Genomic DNA, 6,652 nt, shown 5'->3' with positions numbered 1-6,652 from the left:
TTATGGATACCGTGAGGTTTTGTTGGGACCGAATTAGAATCGCGTTGGATCGGCCTAGGGTTTTGTAGACGCATATTATTATCGTATTTTATTGCTTGTTTTTCGATCGCTTCGAACAAAGCAGTTAGAGTGGTGTATTGACCGGTAGACGCTAAGCATTTCAGATAATCCGGCAATGATTCGAAAAATGCATCCAGCGCGAGTTGGTGGGCTTGGTTCATCGTGGCTGCCCGGTCAGCTTCTGGTACCGCGGCTTGTATTTTTCGGAGGATTGAGCGTAATCGATAATAGTAGCTCTCTACGGCTTCGTAATTACCTCTACGAGCGGTGGTTAATTTGCTTAAAGAAACTTTGAGTGGATTCCCGAGTTTAAAGTGGCTCCGAAGTACGCTCAAAAGTTCCTGGACCGAACGAATTTCCATGTCTTCGACAACATGGCGAGCACGACCCTGCAATTTCCGTAAAATACGTCCGATAAAAGGTTGTTGATTGTTATCGGGTATCATATGCAGCCAGTCTTTGAGTCTACGGTCAAATTCTTCGAAACTAACATCGCTATCTCCCGTAAATGTTGGTAAATTTTCTTCTATTTCTCGCGTGATGAGGTAATGATCCTTCTCGGGTTCTTCTCGTATAGTTGTATACAGCCTTGTTCCCGGGGCTGCAGCGACTTCCTCCCCATTATTATGGTCGACCATGATCGAACCGAATTTAATAAATTCGAGGAGTATCGAAAGATCGTACGTCGGTTATGACTAACTCTGGGGATGGAGATGGAGTATTTACTCCCGAGTCCGGTTGGGTAACCGTAGGTTCCGCTCTCCGGGTCTTTAATAGTTCTTTTAAACTTTGGGGAACCGCCTCGTTGCTAAGTATTTTAGGTATTCCTTTCTTAATTTCTGGGATTGGAAAGGAACTTTGATTTGTGAAGGAGGGGTCTTCCCAATACTTTGTCTCTATCAAGGGTCTATGATAAATTTTTCCGCTAACCAGATCGGCGTATGATTTCCGAATTTGGAATTTATACCCGCAACGACGGCTTTTGTTTACCATTAGGTCTAAGAATAGAGAGTAAGTTAAGAGAGCGCGAGGATAAAAAAAAAAAGAAATTTTTTTTTTTTTTTTTTTTTTTTTAAAGAAAGAAATATGTAATTTTAATTTGAATTAAGTCGCGATGTATTTTATCGGTCATTAGGTAAGTGGGTCACAGCTGGAGAGTACAATAACCGGAGAGTAAGATTAGTTATCGTAGGTGTAGGGTTACGGGATGTCGAATACGGAAGAATAGACATGAAAAGGTAAAGGAAGAAATAAAAACAAAATACGGAAGAAGCAAACGATTAAATAAAGTTGAGCGTCATTGACTTGTGCGAGTATGATACACCAGTCTGCTTAGAAAACCCCTTATCAGCGGCAAGGTGCTAGAATTACAGCACACCAGGCTGGTAGTGAGTAGTCTATAAAGACGTGCTTGTAAACAGCACAATCTGAGCAGTCAGTATAATACAGGTTCGCATACAAGATGACCAACAAATATTTAATTGAAATCGGATTTAAAGTCAAAGTAAAGTTGAAAATAGAAAGGAGAGATAAAAAAAAAATAATTTTCGAAATAATGAAAAATAATTTATTATTAGCAATTAAAAATAGGAATAAGGAAAAGGGAAAAAAAAAGAGATTTGAATAGGGTCGAATATCTTAATAAAATAATAAAGTTGGAAAAAAAATTTTATTAGTCAGCAAAATTAAAACAAAAGAAATCTGAACAGTTTAGCTGATGGCTAATTTCAAACGTCAGCAAAAAAAAATTTTTTTTTTTTTTTTTTTAATTTTATTATTCAATTTGTATAAGAATTTAAAAATAGAATGGGAGTTGAATTACGCCGGATGTATCAAATGACGAATCGAAGTTAAATTTAGTTTTTGCGTAGCTAACGGAATGTAAAATAAATGAAAATTTATATCAAGAGAACGAAAATAAAATTTTGGGTGTGGTTCTTGATTTCGGAAAAATTTTGGAAATTTTTTGGAGGAGTTAAGAAGGAAATACCCTGTTTTCTACTAAATTTCGAACTGGGTGGTTTGTCTAATACGAGGGATCACCAGTCGGATCCCATGGCTGCCACCAGAAATTCAGGTCTGTTATGTCCGAAAAATATAATCTTAGAATTTGGTAGCTGGACTATCGGAGGTTCGGATAACAGATGAATTTCCCTAACGAAAGGATCGTTAGGTTTTTAATTTATGGGTTCGCGAAGGTGAAAACCCCGGAGAGGGCCCCTTGGAATAGACAATCGACCTCGGAAATAGTGATAATATCCTCCACTTACTATTACGAATTGAATGATGATTCGTCCTTCGATTGGACTTTATACCTTTGACTTCCGCTACTTGGCTTCTCCCTTCCTCCTTCTGACTGGAGATTGAAGATCGAAAGTTGAAGGATGAATAGCTTCTTAATTTATAAATGATGGGACACTTCGATTCGGGTTTTTAGTTTATATATTCTGATTAACTGGCCCTATGGGCAAACACGTCTTAATTTACACTTATCACTTATTAACTAATAACAATATAACGTTGTATTGAAAGTATATGAGTTCGTAACCGGAGTAACGACTCCGGCAAACAAAAGTTCGCCGATTATAAATTCACAGAAGAAGAAAATAATTTGAGAGGGGACCTGGTCACTAGGACTGCGGGAATCTCGATTATCGTCAAAACGAATCGTGGCTCGAAGAATCACTATCACAGAACTCAGAAATACCGTTAAGGAAATCGAAATGAATAATTAGGGAAAGGATGACTAATTAATTTAATAATTGAAGTCTGCCTATACGTGTCGGGGTATAGGACTCACCCGGGCTTTAAGGCAGAACTGTTACCTTGTAAAATAAGCCCGTGAATTATAGTGTTCGCGGTTTTTATCACCTCGGTCGCGATTTGAAAGAGGGGCTACTAATTAAACAATTGGTTCTTTTGATGAGGTGACAATGCGCGATAATGTGTATTCTTCAGCCACGAGTGAGTTGTCGCGCAGTCCCGTTAGTGGTTCCCTAAATATGCAAGCGCTGCACTTTTCGGCGGGAATGGGAGGCCCTGTATTATATACGGTATGCCGGATATAACACTAGTAATTATGTCGTCGCATATATCGCTGGATTCATGGCAAGAAAAGTAAGTCGTTTCACTAAGTGTTTAGATTGTACGGAAATGTTAACTTCTACAAATCCAACCGATCGTGATAGAATGATAGAAGAAATGAGTGATGGAAACTTAATTTTTCCGAGTGAAACTTTATTTTTGTTAATTAGACAATTAGAAAATCAAGTATTAACAGTAGTAGGCACCAAAAACTTTACTGCTAATACTATGTTTCAAATTTTACAAAAAATTTCGACCATAAATGATTTACCTGTTGTTGGGTGCGAAAAACATTGTAAACAGTTTATGATTAAAATAATTAATAATTTCATCGTTATGAGAGGACATTTTTTAACAGATTTCTTTAATAGAAACATAAATAATCGTCAAATAATGACCAAACGAATGTGTAAATGTGCCAAAAAGTAAAATTCTACTTCATTTTTTGTTTTATAGATTTTAACTCTTAAAAAGCATTTATTTATTTATTTTATTGTTACGTCCTAGCGTAATTTTAATTACTATTTATTTTCAATCCAAGTTTCATACAAAACCTCTAGATTGGGATCGGGAGGAGCTTGATTGGTTTTGATTTTTAAAATGAAAAGATAATGATTAACTTTGATACATATATTATAGATATCAAACTTTACATAGGTCGTTTGCAATTAATTACAATCGGATTTTAGTTTAAGAGGTGCGATACGCGACGGAACCATTAAAACACTTTAAGAAGATACATAAAAGAAAAGAAATGTACAATACCTGGTTCCTTTTCCGTTGCGTAATTTCTTTTGGTTTAATTTTATTTCGCTATATAATTTCACTTAAACTGATTTTAACTGAGAAAATGATTTCTGGATTTCACTACGCTGAGTGGGAAGGCCTGCACTAGCGGTGAGAAAAAAAAATTACTTGACTGGAAGAGTCAATACTACCCTGTCGGGCTCAGGACGATAGTAAGTGTGACTAAAAAAATATTAACTAAAAGTGTCCAACTCCCTTTTCGGGGTCCTATTCCAGGGCCTTGAGAGAGGAGGAAAATCGTTGTCGAATCGGAAAAGGGCTTTTCCCTTTCTAGATCCCTTCTCTCAGTGGAAACTTATAGGGTCCGCCCTCATGTAACTGGATGGGTATGCGCACCTACACATCCACTTACAGGCACGGCTATTTCTTTATTTATTATTTAATATTTACTAGGAAATTGTATTATTTATTAGGACAATTTATTAATTATTATTTACTAAAAGGATCTATTAATATTCTTCATTTTTGAAATTTGATTTTATATTAGCTTTTACTTTTATTAATTTGTGTTTTAACTGATTAACATCGTCCAAGTTTCTAAAATTTATTCCTAGTAATTTAGTTAAATAATATTTTGTTTATAGATTTTATTGTTGTATATAATTTATTTTATGTGAAACTATTATTTAAATTTATTATTCAAGATTAGTTGTTTGCATGTTAAAAACTTCATTTATAAATTTTTTTATTAATAGTTATTGTTTAAAACTTTTATTTTACGGTTTAAAATTTACTTAGTTTATCTTAGTTATTTTATCGCTTAAAATTATTTTATCTTATTTGTTCAAAAAAAAAAAAATATTCTATTATATTATTTAAAAATTATCTTAGTCCTAGTCGTAAATTATTTTTCTGTTTCCAGAAAAATACTTCGAATTTTTACTTAATCTAAGTACACGTGCAGTCGAGGATATTTTTCCGTTTTCTATATTTGTTTAGGCCTTCAGGACCCATTACCTATTTTTATCTTTTAAATATTTTTCGGGAAAAATATCCTCTGTATGTCTATACTCTAATGACTCAGGCGTCGTTGAGGCAAGACGAGTGTACAATTTTTATATTATTATTTAATGTATTTTTTTAATGGCCGCATGAACAGAGCTATGCACATTTACCAATGACTTGCATTTCCCAAATACAACGGTTTTAGTGGTTAAATTGATCGCGACGTAACATTATACTTAATATTGAAAAACAAAGTAATTATAATAATTTTTAATTCAAATATCTGTGATTGAGGTTTTCATCGATATATTGTATTTTATATTTAACACTGAATTTTTTTATAATAAATATCTAATAATAAATGATGTTTTTTAGAATTTTCTTTAGAAAATTATCATCACAATAATTATTATTATAAATTGCGCTTATAAATTTTAACAATTTACTTGTGTAGTTTTGTAGAGTATTATTTTTAACACGTTTTTTTAAATTTACTTTTTAAAAAAAAAAGTTTCATGATTTTCGAGTTCAATTTTATGCTAACATCATGAAAAATGAATAAAATTATTTTATCCATCAATTAAGATTTATTACATTCATTTAACCAATAAATTTCTTCATTTTATAAAATAATTAAATTATTTTTCAGAAATAATTTCGCTCCATTAGGTTTTTTTACAGTTTAAATCTGTGAGTACCTTTGCAACAACAGCGCACTCTGCCGTCTGTATCTGCTTTCTGTACCCCGACTTTAACATTACGGTCGTCCTCCTTCTATCTAGCCTTCGTGGGGAAATAGATCAAATAGATGTGATGACGCCCGACATGAGACAAACAGCTGTGGAATCTGGTAATAAAATTATTTAATTGTGGTAGATGATTATTGATTTGATATTTATTGACGATAATTATGCAAAGTCTAGGTGTGCGTCCAATAATTCACACAAATTGTCCAATGACATTGATTATTCTTAGTTGTTAATGAGTAAGTTGTCGATTGGTTGAAAATCATGTGAGTGAAAGTCGAACTTGCTGATATATTGCTGACAAATTTTTTATCCTTGAAATAAAATTACATGAGAGTGTGAAGTTATTCAATAGTCGAAACTCGCAAAAAATGAGACCTGATTCCTTATTGGTCGAAATTAAGGCCGCGCGTGGCGCGCTATTTAAATTTCTAGTGACACTGAAAACAAAACAGACAACCGATTGTAACCAATCATTTGATTTTATTTTATTATTTTTTTTTTTTTTAAATAATTAATATGATATTTATAGAAAAATGATTGACAGAATTTTTGAAGATTTATTATTCATCATTATTATTACAATTATAGATATTTTCATTTTTAATAAAAAAAATGTTGATGTATTTGGTTTCATAAAATTTTTGTTACAGAAAATTGAACAATCATTATGAATGATAGTTTTTTTTGTTTTTATTTTTGATAATAACCAATGCTGAAAACAAAAAATATTAGATAAAAATTAATTAATTAAATATCTTATAAAATTCATAATAGTTGATAGACAGAAAAATTTTTTTTTATTCATTATTTATTTACAAAAATGATTGTAATTTTTTAACTCTTTCAACATTTAATTTCTTTTGAATAATGTTATTGTATTTTATTTACTACCGGATTGTTAAAAGCGAGGTCTTCTTAAATTCAAATAATAGTTCGTTTCGCGCTTTTGCCAGCTATCTTTAAAAAGTCTGGTTGTTAAGGTAGGTATGCTGGCTAACTTTCTAAAA

Source organism: Cotesia typhae, unplaced genomic scaffold (assembly GCF_013202065.1).
Source record: "Cotesia typhae breed Kobodo isofemale line unplaced genomic scaffold, CoteBio_Ctyphae contig_43, whole genome shotgun sequence".
NCBI lineage: Eukaryota > Metazoa > Arthropoda > Insecta > Hymenoptera > Braconidae > Cotesia > Cotesia typhae.
This window is presented reverse-complemented; position numbering follows the sequence as displayed.